Source organism: Thalassophryne amazonica, chromosome 6, assembly GCF_902500255.1.
Source record: "Thalassophryne amazonica chromosome 6, fThaAma1.1, whole genome shotgun sequence".
Taxonomy (NCBI): domain Eukaryota; kingdom Metazoa; phylum Chordata; class Actinopteri; order Batrachoidiformes; family Batrachoididae; genus Thalassophryne; species Thalassophryne amazonica.
The window spans coordinates 112,320,045-112,336,295 of NC_047108.1; positions in this window are offsets into that span (position 1 = coordinate 112,320,045).

A 16,251-nucleotide genomic window follows, 5' to 3' on the forward strand; every position below is an offset into this window, starting at 1 on the left:
TTTACGTAAAAAATGAATGTCCTGGAACTCATCAAATTAAACCGCACATAACGAGAAAAACACATCAGTCGAAGAACAGCTTTGTTTGGCTTTTGAAACGTTTCATAGATACATGAGACTGCCACCTGCTGGATGGTTAGTGGATTCTGGATTGATGATGTATTAGGAGCAGGTGTGTTTGTCAGTCAGACAGACAAAAATGTGCTAAAGTAGATGTAAACTTTGATTGTTTGGCAGTAATCACATTTTAAATCTCATATAACCTCAGATAACAGTCGTATCACCACAGACTTACCAGGTTTATATGAAATTAGTTGTGAAAGAAAAAGAAAGTGAGAGAGATGGAAGAGCAATATATAGAGTGAATGGGGTCTGTGAGAGGGGGGGGGGGGGGATTCAACACAGAAATGTAATAAATCAAAGATATTTTCTGATTGTGCACAGGGTTCATGTATTAAAATTCAGATAACACCTTCACAACCCTCCAGAATGAATGTATGAATGTATCATATGTGTGGATCTGAAGCTACATGTTGCTTGAAAATGAGTTTTTAGTCTTTCTTTTCCCAGGCCACCAAGGCCACCGCAGCTTGTAGACAGAGCTAAATGGCTTTGTGGACATGTGACATTACTACAGAGGACCACAGACTGCCTGACTGTCTGACTGACTGCCTGATTTAGATTCTGGTCTGCTTCCTGCCACAGAGTCCCAAGCATCTGATATGGACACACTGACTGCAGTAAGTGCAGTACATTCACATTCATGATGACTGTTAAACTTGTGTTTCTTTGTTCCAGTATGACGGCCACATTTGTGAAGTATAATTCATGCACGTGTCTCCGGTTCTACTTATTGAGGTCCGACCCATGTCTCTTCTCCTGTGTCCTATTTGCCCCATAAAGTATGCAGTTCTACATTCTTCACGTGTTTTTAGATGTTACTCAGACGATGACTGAACATTCCACATTTCTGACAATTACTCGTCTGGAGCTCGTTACACAGGCGAGTTTAAAGCTGATGACCTTGATTCATTTTTTTCCTCGTGTTTTTTAAGTCCCACTTGTTCCCTGCTCCCGGGCATCCACTTAAATCATCATTCACGGTGGGCTGAGAGTCTTCACGTTCTACTCCGTCATCATGATGTCGGGAAGCCAGGCATGGAGCAAAGCCAGCGTTTGATTCCAGCACCAGGCAGCTCCTGAAACAGGCCGTGTCAGTGATGTAAGTGTGCACCAGTCAGCGACTGATCAAAGGAAGCAAATGTGACCTCCAGCAATTTCTAAAGGTGTGTTTATTTTCTTATTCGGGAGCAAATCTCTTAAAGAGGCACAAACTGAGCCGCTTTGGTAGATGTCTGTGTGAGTGCAGGGCTGGAACAGTGGCGCTCTGTCACTTTTAGCACAACTGACTGGCTCCTCTCCTGTGGAACCAGCTCCCAATTCAGATCAGGGAGACAGACACCCTCTCTACTTTTAAGATTAGGCTTAAAACTTTCCTTTTTGCTAAAGCTTATAGTTAGGGCTGGATCAGGTGACCCTGAACCATCCCTTAGTTATGCTGCTATAGACATAGACTGCTGGGGGGTTCCCATGATGCACTGTTTCTTTCTCTTTTCACTCTGTATGCACCACTCTGCATTTAATCATTAGTGATCGATCTCTGCTCCCCTCCACAGCATGTCTTTTTCCTGGTTCTCTCCCTCAGCCCCAACCAGTCCCAGCAGAAGACTGCCCCTCCCTGAGCCTGGTTCTGCTGGAGGTTTCTTCCTGTTAAAAGGGAGTTTTTCCTTCCCACTGTAGCCAAGTGCTTGCTCACAGGGGGTCGTTTTGACCGTTGGGGTTTTACATAATTATTGTATGGCCTTGCCTTACAATATAAAGCGCCTTGGGGCAACTGTTTGTTGTGATTTGGCGCTATATAAAAAAATTGATTGATTGACTGTACATGGGTGATTCTTAGACTACGGGCACTTATTATGTCTTTTGATCATATTGTATGAAAAACAGAAAAAAGGGGAAATTTCACACTGTTATAGTTATCTTTACAATGAAAGTGTGTTAAGAACTTTGTTCTAGTAGTCTATGATGACTTTTTCACCTTTTTTCAGCATCATTATATGCAAATATTGCCGTTTTGTGCTTGTCCCACACCCAGACTTTTGATCTTCAATGATAAAAATGAATGGTAAAGAAACATTTTTCTATCCATCCATCCATCCATTTTCTTCCGCTTTATCCGGAGTCGGGTAGCGGGGGCAGCAGCTCAAGCAAAGCCGCCCAGACCTCCCGATCCACACACACCTCCTCCAGCTCCTCCGGGGGAACCCCAAGGCGTTCCCAAGCCAGCCGAGTGATGTAGTCCCTCCAGCGTGTCCTGGGTCTTCCCCGGGGCCTCCTCCCAGTGGGACGTGCCCGGAACACCTCTCCAGCGAGGCGTCCAGGGGGCATCCTGAAAAGATGCCCGAGCCACCTCAACTGACTCCTTTCTAGCGTTTTTTCTAATGTTTTAAAATATCTCTGAATATCAGTAAAATAATCAAAACATAATTGGGGTATTCAATGTCATACAACTGTTGTGATTTTTTTAAACAAAATGTAGTTGTCCCACACTATTGTCGTAATTTCCACCACAACACTGTAATGTCCCTTTTAACAGTTTGTATGAAAGATTGTTTGGGTAGTTTCTATGGAGATAAACAGTGACATCAGAGCACATGTATATAGCGCCAAATCACAACAAACAGTTGCCCCAAGGCGCTTTATATTGTAAGGCTATGGTGTGGTGGAAATTACATTTACAAGGCCAATAGTGCCCGTAGTTAAAGAATCACCCACATGTGGTGATAAAGTTCATCCTCAAGATCCCACAGACACACAAGGGTCGGTCTCAGAGATGGTGGTTAAAAATCCCACATTCTTAAATAAAATGAACAGACCAAGTCATGAAAATCTGTGATGGACTGGCGGCCTGTCCACGGTCTAACCCGCCCCTCGCCCAGTGACCGCCGCTGGGATAGGCTGTAGGCCCCCCGGCCCTTAATGAAATCAGCAGGGCTAGAAAATGAATCAATGAAAGCTATGAAAATATACATTAGACTGTCAGTCATTCATTTTATATGTACAGTATGTATTTTGCAATTAATGGGTGGGAGGATGGGGGGTGGACCCTATCCCAGCAATCACTGGGTGAGAGGTGGGTTACACTTTGGACAGTCCGCCAGTTACATGTAGACAGGCAAACACATTTATGTTCTCTAAATTTATCTTATTTATTTACTATATGTGCAGTTCTTCTGAAAATGTCCAAATTATGGGGAAACTGCTTTAGAAAAGAAGAAAATAAATCATTGGCGTGTCCTGGCTCCGCCTCTTTTTCTTTAAAAAGTGTGCTGGATACGGTTTGGTGGTCTGAGAGAATTTAGATGTTTGTAAATCTGTCAGTCACATTTACAGAGTCGCTCTTGGGACTAAATAAGATCAGTGACCTCCAGAATTGACATGAGGGTCATTTTAATCTCCAGCATGATGAGCTTGTGAGAAACTGACCTTCAAACGGCAGCAAACGATTCTGGGCTGACCTGTGTGGGCGACTGTTGGCCGTTAAAGAGTCCAGTATTTGCAGTCCAGTCAGGGCGATGACTTGTTTTGAAGCCTGAATCTCACACTGGAGTTCACTGTCTGTTTGTCTTCACCCACGCTGAGAGAAGCTGAAGGACAATATGGGGAATGGAGGACAGGAGGTTCTGGTTTTTAAAACCACAGTGTCCAAAACACGCTCAGCTTATAGTGTTTCTCTGTGTGGTCATTCTGTTGGAGTAAAAGGATGAATGTTTGGACAAATGGACACAGTGCATCAAAGAACAGAATACAGTACTACACGCAACGTCTGTTGGTTTGTTTATTTGTTGGTTTGTTTATTTGATGGTCTGTTGGCTTGTTTGTGTGTTGGTTTGTTTATTTGTTGGTCTGTTGGTTTGTTTGTGTGTTGGTTTGTTGGTTTATTGGTCTGTTGTTTTGTTTGTCTGTTGGTTTGTTTGTGTATTGGTTTGTTTATTTGTTGGTCTGTTGGTTTGTTTGTGTGTTGGTTTGTTTATTTGTTGGTCTGTTGGTTTGTTTGTGTGTTGGTTTATTGGTCTGTTGTTTTGTTTGTCTGTTGGTTTGTTTGTCTGAAGGATTGTTGGTTTGTTTGTCTGTTGGTTTGTTTATTTGTTGGTCTGTTGGTTTGTTTGTCTGTTGGTTTGTTTATTTGTTGGTCTGTTGGTTTGTTTGTGTGTTGGTTTGTTGGTTTATTGGTCTGTTGTTTTGTTTGTCTGTTGGTTTGTTGGTCTGTTGCTTTGTCTGTTGAATTGTTGGTTTGTTTGTCTGTTGGTTTGTTTGTCTGTTGGTTTGTTTATTTGTTGGTCTGTTGGTTTGTTTGTGTGTTGGTTTGTTGGTTTATTGGTCTGTTGTTTTGTTTGTCTGTTGGTTTGTTGGTCTGTTGCTTTGTCTGTTGAATTGTTGGTTTGTTTGTCTGTTGGTTTGTTTGTCTGTTGGTTTGTTGGTTTGTTTGTCTGTTGGTCTACTTCTCCTGATTTCTCCTGATTTCTGCTAAACTTGGAATGTGGATGAAAGTCAACCTCTGAGTTGCTCTTATAGGGTACATTTGTGGCAAACATTAAGGTCACGGGGTTAAAGGTCAAGGAATTTGATTTTCAATTGAATTTGAGCAAAACTTGGTGCACACATGTTGGTTGATTTCAGAATTGCCCTGGCAAGGTGAGCTGAAGATAAATCATTTGGGTGAAGGTCAACTTCACTGTGGTCAAAGGTTAACTTTCCACCCAATCAAAATCTGTTCCAGAGTGTCTGCCAACAAATGGCAAGGACATACTACAAAGCACAGACGTCTTCCTGTCCCAGGACGGAGTCTAACGTGGACAACTACATGTGGCCAAGAGAAGATTTCAGAACAGGGACAGCGTCAGAATTCAAACTCTAATTTTCAGAGAAACAAGGTGATACCACGGTTCTTGGTACTGTTTATCAAGGTCCTTCTTCATGCTGACAGGTGCCTTTGTCTGGTCCATGGGCATGTACCTCAGTGGATCTCCACTGAGATGTTGTGGTAAACATGAAGGCTTCATCAACTACTACAGACACACAAATACATCAACCGAAATGTTTACTGCAGACAGGATTTGCCAAAAGAACAGAAATCCAAACATGAACTTTTTGCCACCCGGATGCCGCTGTCGCATTGTGGGTGCTGGTGGTGACCCGGGATGCTCTGAGCTGTGGGGGTTGTAGTCGGGTGGGCCTGTCTTCCACAGGGCAGGTCAAGTCATTTCCTGCTCTGAGGAGCATCAATCCCTCACAGCTGTCAGTGCAGTCAGAAGTCCACCTCCCACATCTGTAACCCCCACGGCTCTTTTTGAAGATGTGATGGAGTACACTGAAGGAGGAACTCCCCGCCGCTGCACTGTCAGACTAGAACCCAAATCAACCACCTGGGATCACCGCTTTTAAAAGCAAAAATCATCAAGAACATCTCATCACAGTAGGTCTGATGTGGATCCACAATGAATAATGAAAATAAAATGGAATTCAGGCGTGAAACAACATTTATTCTTTTATTTTAATCTTAATGGATCAACACAAAAGCAGATTTTTGGAAAATGTCATAAGTAGGTCTTAACACACATGTTCAGCAGTAAATGGAAGCATGTTGGTTAACGTGCTGACATGTTGTCTGTGTGTGTGCGGGGGGGGGCTCCCTTATAGAGGAACCAGCTGTGTACTAACATGTAATAGTAATTAGAATCTGCTTCTGGCTGCAGACACACAAGTCGGCTGCTGTTTTTAATGTCATGCTCGGTCGACACTGGACTAAAATTGATCAGATTCTCCCAGCTGATTAAAATATATGACGGCATCAGAAATTCTCATTTCAGATGGAGGGTTTGTGAAAAATCCCTCTTTTAACATGTGCAAAAAGGTTTTAACTCAAAAAAACAAAACAAAACAAAAACAAACAAAAATACAAAACAGGGAAGAAGTGTTGTTCAGGTTTGGCTGAAGCGGTGGAATATTCTGCTGTGTCAACAGCCACATTAAAAATAGGAATGTTGAAACATTTCAGATCTGATTTTCTTTTGACCCGCTAATGAAGAAAGAAACTGCAATATTTTTTCATGATGTTTCTGTGATGTGTTCAGACTTTACAGTGTGTGTGTGTGTGTGTGTGTGTGTGTGTGTGTGTGTGTGTGTGTGGATTGTAAAGTGGTTTAAAAAAGAGTATTTATGGTAAAGAATGTGGGATTTGAGCCCTGAGTGTTTTCACAGACTGTCTGAGCCCCAAGTGTGATTTAAAAAACATCTCTTCGTTTTATCTTTTCTGTTTTATCTTTTTTTGTATTATTATTATTATTGAACACATTTGCAATTTATTCTGACAAGGAAAGGAATTCGACTCCTTAAATGTCTGCGTGGGTTTTGCACTGTGACCTTTGACCTCATCCTGTGAGCAGACAGCTCAGTTATCAAAGAGCTGAAAGTTAAGTGGAGGAGGATGTGATGAAGGATGATGGTTTCTACAGCCTTCATGTCATAATTTGCAGTCAGACGCAGATTTATTATAGATCACTTGAAATATTAATTTTCTTCTTGTGCTTCAAGTGATATATATATATATATATATATATATATATATATATATATATATATATATGTGTGTGTGTGTGTGTGTGTGTGTGTGTGTGTGTGTGTCAGTGTACTGACGGGACTCGCACTATTTAATGTCACAAAAACTTGATGTTGTTGGTCATTTAGCTTCTTTTTTTGTGTCACTTTTGGAAAAGGATCCATCATGTGGACACTGTCAGTATGTTTGCTCTCTGTCTCTTTTCTCTCTTCTGATTTTAAAGCCCCCACTGAGTTGCAGGCTGATGATGGGAAACAGGATTTAGAATATTTGACTCCTTCAGCTGGGGGTTATGGAGAAATGCCGAGGCCATCTGTTTTCATTTCATTTCACTTCTTCACAAAGTCAGAAGATCCTGAAGTGTGGCACAGTCATCCATCACTTCCTGTTGAGTCACCAGACGTCACCGTGTTTTACTGCTTCCTTCTTCTTGTTCCTGGGAGGAAAACGCGTGGCAGCCCGTCCGGGGTCACCGTGCGGCTCATTCAGCTGGAAAAACTATAACTTCACCTAAAGCTTCTCTTTAACACGCTGGAATTCTCGCGGAGGCATAACTCACGGCTCTGTGACGCCATTCAGTGTGGCTTGCTCTGAAGTTCATGGTTATGTTCAGATTCAGGGAAGAAGTGACGCTATAGTGATGTAAAGCTGCGTGTCAGTTTGTGAGGGCGGGGTTTTGGGGGGGGGGATCTGTGGCTGACTGCTTGAGTCATTCACAAATAGAGCCGCTGATGACTCAGTCTGCAAACTGTTCTCCGAAATCAAAGCAACTGTGTGGGACTGTTACAGCCTCCAGAGTGAGGACATGATTTCACTTTAACAACAGTAAAAACTAGAACAGGGCACTTAGAGTGCGCAGACCTCCATCAGGGCCAGCAGTATGCTTTTTAAATGTTTTTTTAACCAAACAATGAGTAGATTCAGATCAGCCTAAACAAAATTTTTGTTGTTGTTGTGCAGTAAATTCTGCACATTCCTACAGTAGAATTTAAATTATAAAACCCTTCTGCTTCTCCCTTGTTTCACTTGGGGCCCCCCAGTGGTTCTGACGTGCATCTGCATGTTGATTTGGCACAGATTTGACCCTGGATGGCCTTCCATTACATGGAGAATGGGCAGGGGTGGCCTTGAAACACTCCAATCCCACAGACGGCACTACATGAAGAACCATTCATCAATAACTGATATAATCACATGGTTCAAGAAATTGGTAAACTGTTGATAGTATCATGTAGGATTCACAAATGTGACTGAAAACTTAACTGTGCAAGAAAAGAAGCCTGGTGTTGACCTTGACTTTTCTGGGCTCTGAGGCATCTGGGTACTGGACCAACACACAACGGAATCAGGTCTTGCAGTCAGATGAATCAGTATTCCTTTTTTGTCGTTGTTTTGAAGGACACCGTGCGCTCTGGACCAAATACAAAACAGGACCACCTAGACTGTTAATAACAACAAGTCCAAAATCCTGGGTCTGTCATGGCATGGGTTTGTGTCGGTGCCCTTGGCGTAGATAATTTGCAGCGGCTGCCCCCAGGCTCTGGAATAGTCTCCCCTTTAATATTAGATCTTCCCTGCCCCTAGACACTTTTAAATCCTCTTTAAAAACATATTTCTTTTCTCTGGTGTTTCCTAAATGAGTGATTGCATCTCTATTTTTTTACTAAAATGGACTGCATTTATATAGCGCTTGTCCATCTGCATCAGACGCTCAAAGCGCTTTACACATCAATGCCTCACATTCACCCCAGTGTGAGGCTGCTGCCATACAAGGTACACACTACACACCGGGAGCAACTAGGGGATTACGGACCTTGCCCAAGGGCCTTTAGTGATTTTCTGGTCAGCCTGGGATTTGACTGAACCGAGGATCCTCTGGTCTCAAGCCCGACACTTAACCACTAGACCATCAAATCCCTTACTACTTTTTACTCTTTATTTTACTTTGTCTTTTATTTGTTTTATTGCCTGTTGCAATTTTATAGTTATTTTTAATTAATTTATTTATTTCTGAATGGGGGCAACTTAGTGCCCAATTTTCTTTATGTACAGCACTTGGGAAATAAATGTTGATTTGAGTTGAGTTGATCTGAGCTGAGGACCCCTCTGTGATGGCAGTATTAATAATACAATAACATGCTTTTAGAGGGTGGTATGCATTTTCAGAGCCCCCGATGACAGATATTCGCCCGAGTTAGACGAGGGCGAATATCTGTCATTGCGGGCGACAGCATGGACGGAGGGACTCAGAAAATGCATATCGCACGACAACAGCATGTTATTTGCATTATTATCACTTAATGAGATACACAACATGTAACGTGTACATAAAAAGTTGGCTCACTGTTGTGTGGGCCACAAGAAGAGGAGGTACTGCCTTCAGGCACAAGAGGGCGCTGCCGCCACGGACACAGCCGGGGGTGACAGCTGTCACTCATTATCTCCTGGCAGCTGTCACTCATTCATGCTTCATCATCTCACTCCATAAAACCCGGACGTCATCTCCACCTCATCGCCGAGATATCGTCAAACCGTTCAGGTAGTATTCTCAGCCTTGAAAGTGAACTGTGTATCAGTCTGAACTCTTTTTTGCAGCCGTTTTCCTGTGGTGTTCCGTGTCTGTGAGACCGGCGTTCGGTGTGACCAGCAACGGCTTCGCTGCACACCTCTACCAGATAAGTGGGTAGACAGGAGCTGCACGAGTGTGTGTTAGAGGTGGAGGTGGAATTCTCACCGTTGTTGCTACTGGGTGTGCACACACCCATATCTTATTGTCTCTGCTCCCTGCCAGCAGTACCAGATCCGACCTTCGAAGACGGTGGCCACCTGGGGACTCGGGACTTGGCGGCTCCAGTATTCTCCGGGTTCGGTGGCGGAGGAAATTGTGTGGTTCCGGTTCATCTCAGGACAGACGTCTTCTATCCTCGAGCCTGCCCACACATCACCCTTGTGATTGACTGTCTGTAAAATTTCACATTCCTCTGTGTTGTGCTCATTCACAACAGTAAAGTGTTCATATTTGACTCTTTCATTGTCCGTTCATTTGCGCCCCCTGTTGTGGGTCCGTGTCACTACACTTTCCCCAACAGGATATCTCGGCCAGCGTCATGGATCCTGAGGGGCGTCACCCATCTGTTGGACAGCCAATGGAAGAGCAAGGTGCACAGGCGTCTGCAGGACTGCAGCATGCTCGGTGAGTTGCAGCAAATCCTCACCGCCTTTACCGCTCGGCTGGATTTGATGACCGAGCAAAACGTCATCCTTAATCGCAGGATGGAGGCTCTCACCGCACAGGTGGAAGCACGCGATCAGAGCGCTGCTGCAGCTCCTCCTCCTGCCGACCCTGTGCCCGATATTAACGTTCCACTGGTCATTCAACGAACCCCCCCACCATCCCCTGAAGCATACATAAGTCCCCCAGAGCCGTACAGGGGTTGTGTGGAGACGTGCGTGGACTTTCTGATGCAGTGTTCGCTCGTCTTTGCACAACGACCCGTGATGTACGCGTCTGACGCCAGCAAGGTGGCTTATGTTATTAACTTGCTTCGTGGTGAGGCACGCGCTTGGGCTACAGCACTTTGGGAGCAAAACTCACGGCTCCTTACCTCTTATACTGGGTTTGTGAGGGAGTTCAGAACAGTGTTTGATCACCCTAACAGAGGAGAGACCGCTTCAACAGTGCTGCTGTCAATGCGACAAGGGCGCCGGAGCGCAGCCGAATATGCAGTCGACTTCCGCATCGCGGCTGCGAGGTCCGACTGGAATAACGTTGCGTTCCGCGCTGCCTTCATAAACGGACTGTCGTCGGTCCTGAAGGAGCACCTGGTAGCTAAGGAAGAACCGCGGGATTTAGATGGACTTATCAATCTCGTTATACGGTTAGACAATCGGTTGGAGGAACGCCGTTGGGAGCGAGACGAAGGACGTGGCTGGGCACGCACCGTCCCTCTCCCTTCCGGTTCCGAAAGGGTTCCGCCCTCCCCACGCTCCACAGCCTCAACGCTCCATGTGGCTACAGCTCCCCCTGCTGACGAAGCTATGGACACGAGCAGGGCCACATTTAGACCACCTAACAGACAGAGGAGGCTGGCCCGCGGGGAGTGTTTTGTCTGCGGTTCTAATGAGCACCTGCAGAGAGACTGCCCCAAGCGGTTAAACACCAACGCCCGCCCCTAGAAACTGGGCTAAGGATGGGCCAAGACATTCACGTGGGACATACACATATTTCCACACGACTCCCAGTTACAATCCTAAGCGGGGATTTAACCCTTCAAGCCCCAGCACTGGTGGACACGGGGTCAGAAGGGAATCTGCTGGACAGCAGATGGGCAAGGGAGGTAGGGCTCCCTCTGGTGGCGCTTCCTTCACCATTGCAGGTGCAGGCACTAGATGGCACCCTTCTCCCTTTAATCACGCACAAGACACAACCTGTAACTCTGGTGGTGTCTGGAAATCATCGGGAGGAGATCGAGTTTTTTGTGACTCCTTCTACCTCCTGTGTGATTTTGGGCTTCCCATGGATGTTGAAGCACAATCCCCGGATCGATTGGCCGTCTGGGGTGGTGGTTCAGTGGAGCGAAACCTGCCATCGGGTGTGTTTAGGATCCTCGGTTCCTCCCGGTTTACATGCTAAGGAGGAGGTCAAAGTCCCTCCCAATCTGACGGCGGTGCCGGTTGAGTACCACTATCTTGCTGATGTCTTCAGCAAGGATCTGGCACTCGCCCTTCCCCCGCACCGTCCGTACGATTGTGCCATTGATCTGATTCCAGGCGTTGAGTTCCCGTCCAGCAGGCTGTACAACCTCTCACGACCTGAGCGCGAATCAATGGAGACCTACATCCGGGACTCATTAGCTGCAGGGCTGATCCGGAACTCCACCTCCCCGATGGGTGCAGGTTTCTTTTTTGTGGGCAAGAAGGATGGCGGACTCAGTCCATGCATTGATTACAGGGGGCTGAATGAGATTACGGTTCGCAACTGATACCCGTTGCCGTTGTTGGATTCCGTGTTCACCTCCCTGCATGGAGCCAAAATCTTTACTAAGCTGGATCTTAGGAATGCGTATCACCTGGTTCGGATCCGGAAGGGAGACGAATGGAAGACGGCATTTAACACCTCGTTAGGTCACTTTGAGTACCTGGTCATGCCGTTCGGCCTCACCAACGCCCCCGCGACGTTCCAAGCCTTGGTTAACGACGTCTTGCGGGACTTCCTGCACCGATTCGTCTTCAAATATCTGGACGATATTCTCATCTTTTCTCCGGATCCTGAGACCCATGTCCAGCATGTACGTCAGGTCCTGCAGCGGCTGTTAGAGAACCGACTGTTTGTGAAGGGCAAGAAGTGCGAGTTTCACCGCACTTCTTTGTCCTTCCTGGGGTTTATCATCTCCTCTAACTCCGTCGCCCCTGATCCGGCCAAGGTTGCGGCGGTGAGAGATTGGCCCCAACCAACAAGCAGTAGGAAGCTGCAACAGTTCCTCGGCTTCGCTAATTTCTATAGGAGGTTCATTAAGGGCTACAGTCAGGTAGTTAGCCCCCTGACAGCCCTGACCTCTCCAAAAGTCCCCTTCACCTGGTCGGATCGGTGCGAAGCCGCGTTCAAGGAGTTGAAACGACGGTTCTCTACTGCGCCAGTTTTGGTGCAGCCCGACCCTAGCCGCCAGTTTGTGGTTGAAGTGGACGCCTCTGACTCAGGGATAGGAGCCGTGCTATCCCAGAGCGGAGAGACCGATAAGGTTCTTCACCCGTGTGCCTACTTTTCTTGCGGGTTGACCCCAGCTGAACGGAACTATGACGTCGGCAATCGAGAACTCCTTGCAGTGAAAAAGGCTCTTGAGGAGTGGAGACACCTGTTGGAGGGAGCGTCTGTGTCATTCACGGTTTTCACTGACCATCGGAATCTGGAGTATATCAGGACCGCCAAGCGGCTGAACCCCAGGCAAGCCCGTTGGTCACTGTTCTTCGGGCGTTTTGACTTCCGGATCACCTATCGCCCCGGGACCAAGAACCAGAGATCGGATGCCTTGTCCTGGGTACACGAAGAGGAGGTCAAAACTGCACTGTCGGATCCACCAGAGCCCATCCTGCCTGAGTCCACTATCATGGCCACCCTCACCTGGGACGTGGAGAAGATCGTCCGGGAGGACCTGGCACTAAGCCCGGACCCGGGAACTGGACCAAAGGACAAACTATACGTCCCACCAGAGGCCAGGGCCGCGGTCCTAGACTTCTGTCACGGTTCCAAGCTCTCCTGTCATCCGGGGGTGCGAAGGACCGTGGCAGTTGTCCGGCAGTGCTTCTGGTGGGCGTCTATGGAGGCCGACGTCCGGGAGTACATCCAGGCCTGCACCACCTGCGCCAGGGGCAAGGCTCACCACAGGAAGTCCCAAGGACTGCTCCAACGGCTTCCTGTGCCTCATCGCCCCTGGTCCCACATCAGCCTGGATTTTGTCACGGGCCTCCCACCGTCCCAGGGCAACACCACCATCCTCATGATAGTGGACCGATTCTCCAAGGCGGCCCACTTCGTGGCCCTCCCGAAGCTCCCTACGGCCCAGGAGACAGCGGACCTCCTGGTCCACCACGTCGTCCGTCTGCATGGGATCCCTACTGACGTTGTCTCGGATCGTGGTCCCCAGTTTTCCTCTCACGTCTGGAGGAGTTTCTGCAGGGAACTGGGGGCCACCGTGAGCCTCTCGTCCGGGTACCATCCACAGACGAACGGACAGGCAGAACGGGCCAACCACGAGTTGGAACAGACCCTCCGCTGTGTGACATCCGCACACCCGACGGCCTGGAGCAACCACCTGGCCTGGATCGAGTATGCGCATAACAGCCAGGTGTCTTCTGCCACCGGCCTCTCCCCGTTTGAGGTGTGTTTGAGGTACCAGCCCCCATTATTTCCTGTGGTTGAGGGAGAGGTCGGTGTGCCCTCGGTCCGGGCACACCTTCGGAGGTGCCGTCGGGTGTGGCGCACCGCCCGTTGTGCCTTGTTGAAGGCCCGGACGAGGGCCAAGACCCATGCAGACCACCGGCGGTCCCCGGCCCCTGCATACCAGCCCGGGCAGGAGGTGTGGTTGTCGACAAAGGACATCCCGCTTCAGATACAGTCACCGAAACTGATGGACAGGTTCATCGGACCCTTCCGCATCCTCAAGGTCCTTAGCACTGCCGCAGTGAAGCTCCAGCTCCCAGCTTCATTGCGGATCCACCCGGTGTTCCACATCTCCAAGCTCAAACCACACCACACCTCACCCCTCTGTGCTCCCGGTCCGGCGCCGCCTCCTGCCCGGATCATTGACGGGGAGCCGGCTTGGACAGTGCGCCGGCTCCTGGACGTCCGTCGAATGGGCCGGGGTTCCAATATCTGGTGGACTGGGAGGGGTATGGACCCGAAGAATGCCTCACTCACTTTAACTTTTGTCGGGTCGGCTGGCGCGCTGCTCTCCAACTTCGGCAGTGCGTCCTCATCAAGCTGGCTGCTTAATTGGCTGCTGTTCTTTGTCATACTATCCATGAGGAAATCATCCGGAATATTCATACTGAGACCAATACACACCTCTCGCCTTTTTATGTTTTCCTCTGCGGACAGTTTTTTTTTTTCCTCTGCGGACAGTTCTTTGGCTGCGCTCTATGACGTCATTTGTTTACGCACAGCGGGTGGGTATAGCCAGGTAACGTCGATGTAAATCTACGATACTGGCCTAGCAACACCTCGGTAAAGTGATAATAATGTAGAATATGTTACCTATAAGACAACATCTTTAGCAGGGCTGTCCATGCATTTTTCAATAAAACAATGCAAAATCACATTCTGCACACATTACAAAGACATGGCTGGAGAAGAAGAGGGTCCGGATTCTGGACTGACCTGCCTGCCGTCGTGACCTGTCTGCTATAGAGAAACATGAAATGTAACGATGTCGACTGTGCACTGTTTTACACCTTATGACATGTTTGCAGGAAAAAGTGGGACAATATAACAGCTGAAACACTTTATTTCTTGCTATCCTCAGTACCAAAACATCTTTTGTGTTGTCAGATGGAATGGCAACATTACAAAATGTTAAATGCAATGTTGGAGGCCTGAAATGCAGGAATGGACAAATAAGTGAAGCTGTCCACACAAAACATGGAATATCTGGGATTCATCCTGTCTGCAGTTAAACAAAAGTCAAAGTAAATGTAAGAATCGTTTTTTTTTTTTTTTTTGCATTTTCCATCCATCCTACTTTCTCTGATTTGGCGGTTGTATTTAGTTTCAGCTGGATAGAGGCTTTTCCCCTTGAGTCTGTTGAATCATTTCACTGATCATTAAATGATCTCAAATAAAAAACAGCACTTTGCCAAAAGGAGTGCCTCCTGTAATCCCAGTCTGGCTCCAAGTCAGAACATTTTTCTGCCATTCAATCAGCCAGGAAGTGATGGCAATAAGGCCTTACAATACACACCCTTTATTTTTTAACCGTATCACTCCCACCTCAGCGTGTCATCTGTGTGACAATGTGGACTCTGGGACTCCGTCCAGGATGTTGCAAGTTCCAGGTGTGATTGTTGACACTCTGTCCACTGGGTCCATCAGAAGAACTAAGAGCCTCCATTTATAGCAGAGCGTCATCTCCTGATACAGCTGAAGTGCAAAGTCACGTGGGCTGAGTCATAAATTAGAGTTTGAATGACACAAGCATGTTTTTGATTCACGCAACAGCACGACCTGTGTTATCCTGGAGAGTAAACTCATCTTTAACTGGTGCAGACAGGACACCAGAGTGGCGGCAGTACGTGCTATTGCGCACAGTCCTGAGGCCAGTTTAAATTATGTGATTCACTGCAACAACATCATCATAAGAACGTCTGTTTCAAATGCTGTGCAATTACCTGAAAGAGCATAAACAGCAAAAACCTACTGTCCCTGAAGGCATCAGCCCATCCAGGCCTACAGCCCAGAACCAGACCTTTCCCACTGCTTACATAAAGTCACTGCAAAAACTATTATTATGTTCAGATACTACTTGAATAAAATTGTCACTGGTATTGCAGAAGAGTCAGAGTCAACAGATAAACAAAACTAGGGGCAAGGAGAAAAACCACACGCACACAAACACAGCTCATGGGTCCGTGTTGTAAATATTCTCTATAGTCATGTACAGTCCAGATTTTTGTGCAGTCAGTGTTTTTCTCCTTTTTTCTTTTCTGCCTTTAAACAGCTTTAAACTGTCTTGTTTCTGTCAGATGCTGCGTTTTTGGCCTTGATGACTTTTATCACCTTCACATTTTGTGATGTGGGTTTATAATGTTGCTGTGACAAGCTTTTTAAAATGTATTTTACACACACACACACACACACACACACACACACACACACACACACACACACACACACACACACACACACACACACACACACACACCATAGGAAGTGACATCACCTTGTATTTGCTGATACTATCGTGTGTGTGTGTGTGTGTGTGTGTGTGTGTGTGTGTGTGTGTGTGTGTGTGTGTGTGTGTGTGTGTGTGTGACTGACACTCTATAATGCCCAAGTTACTCATTCACAAAGTGCCATTGTG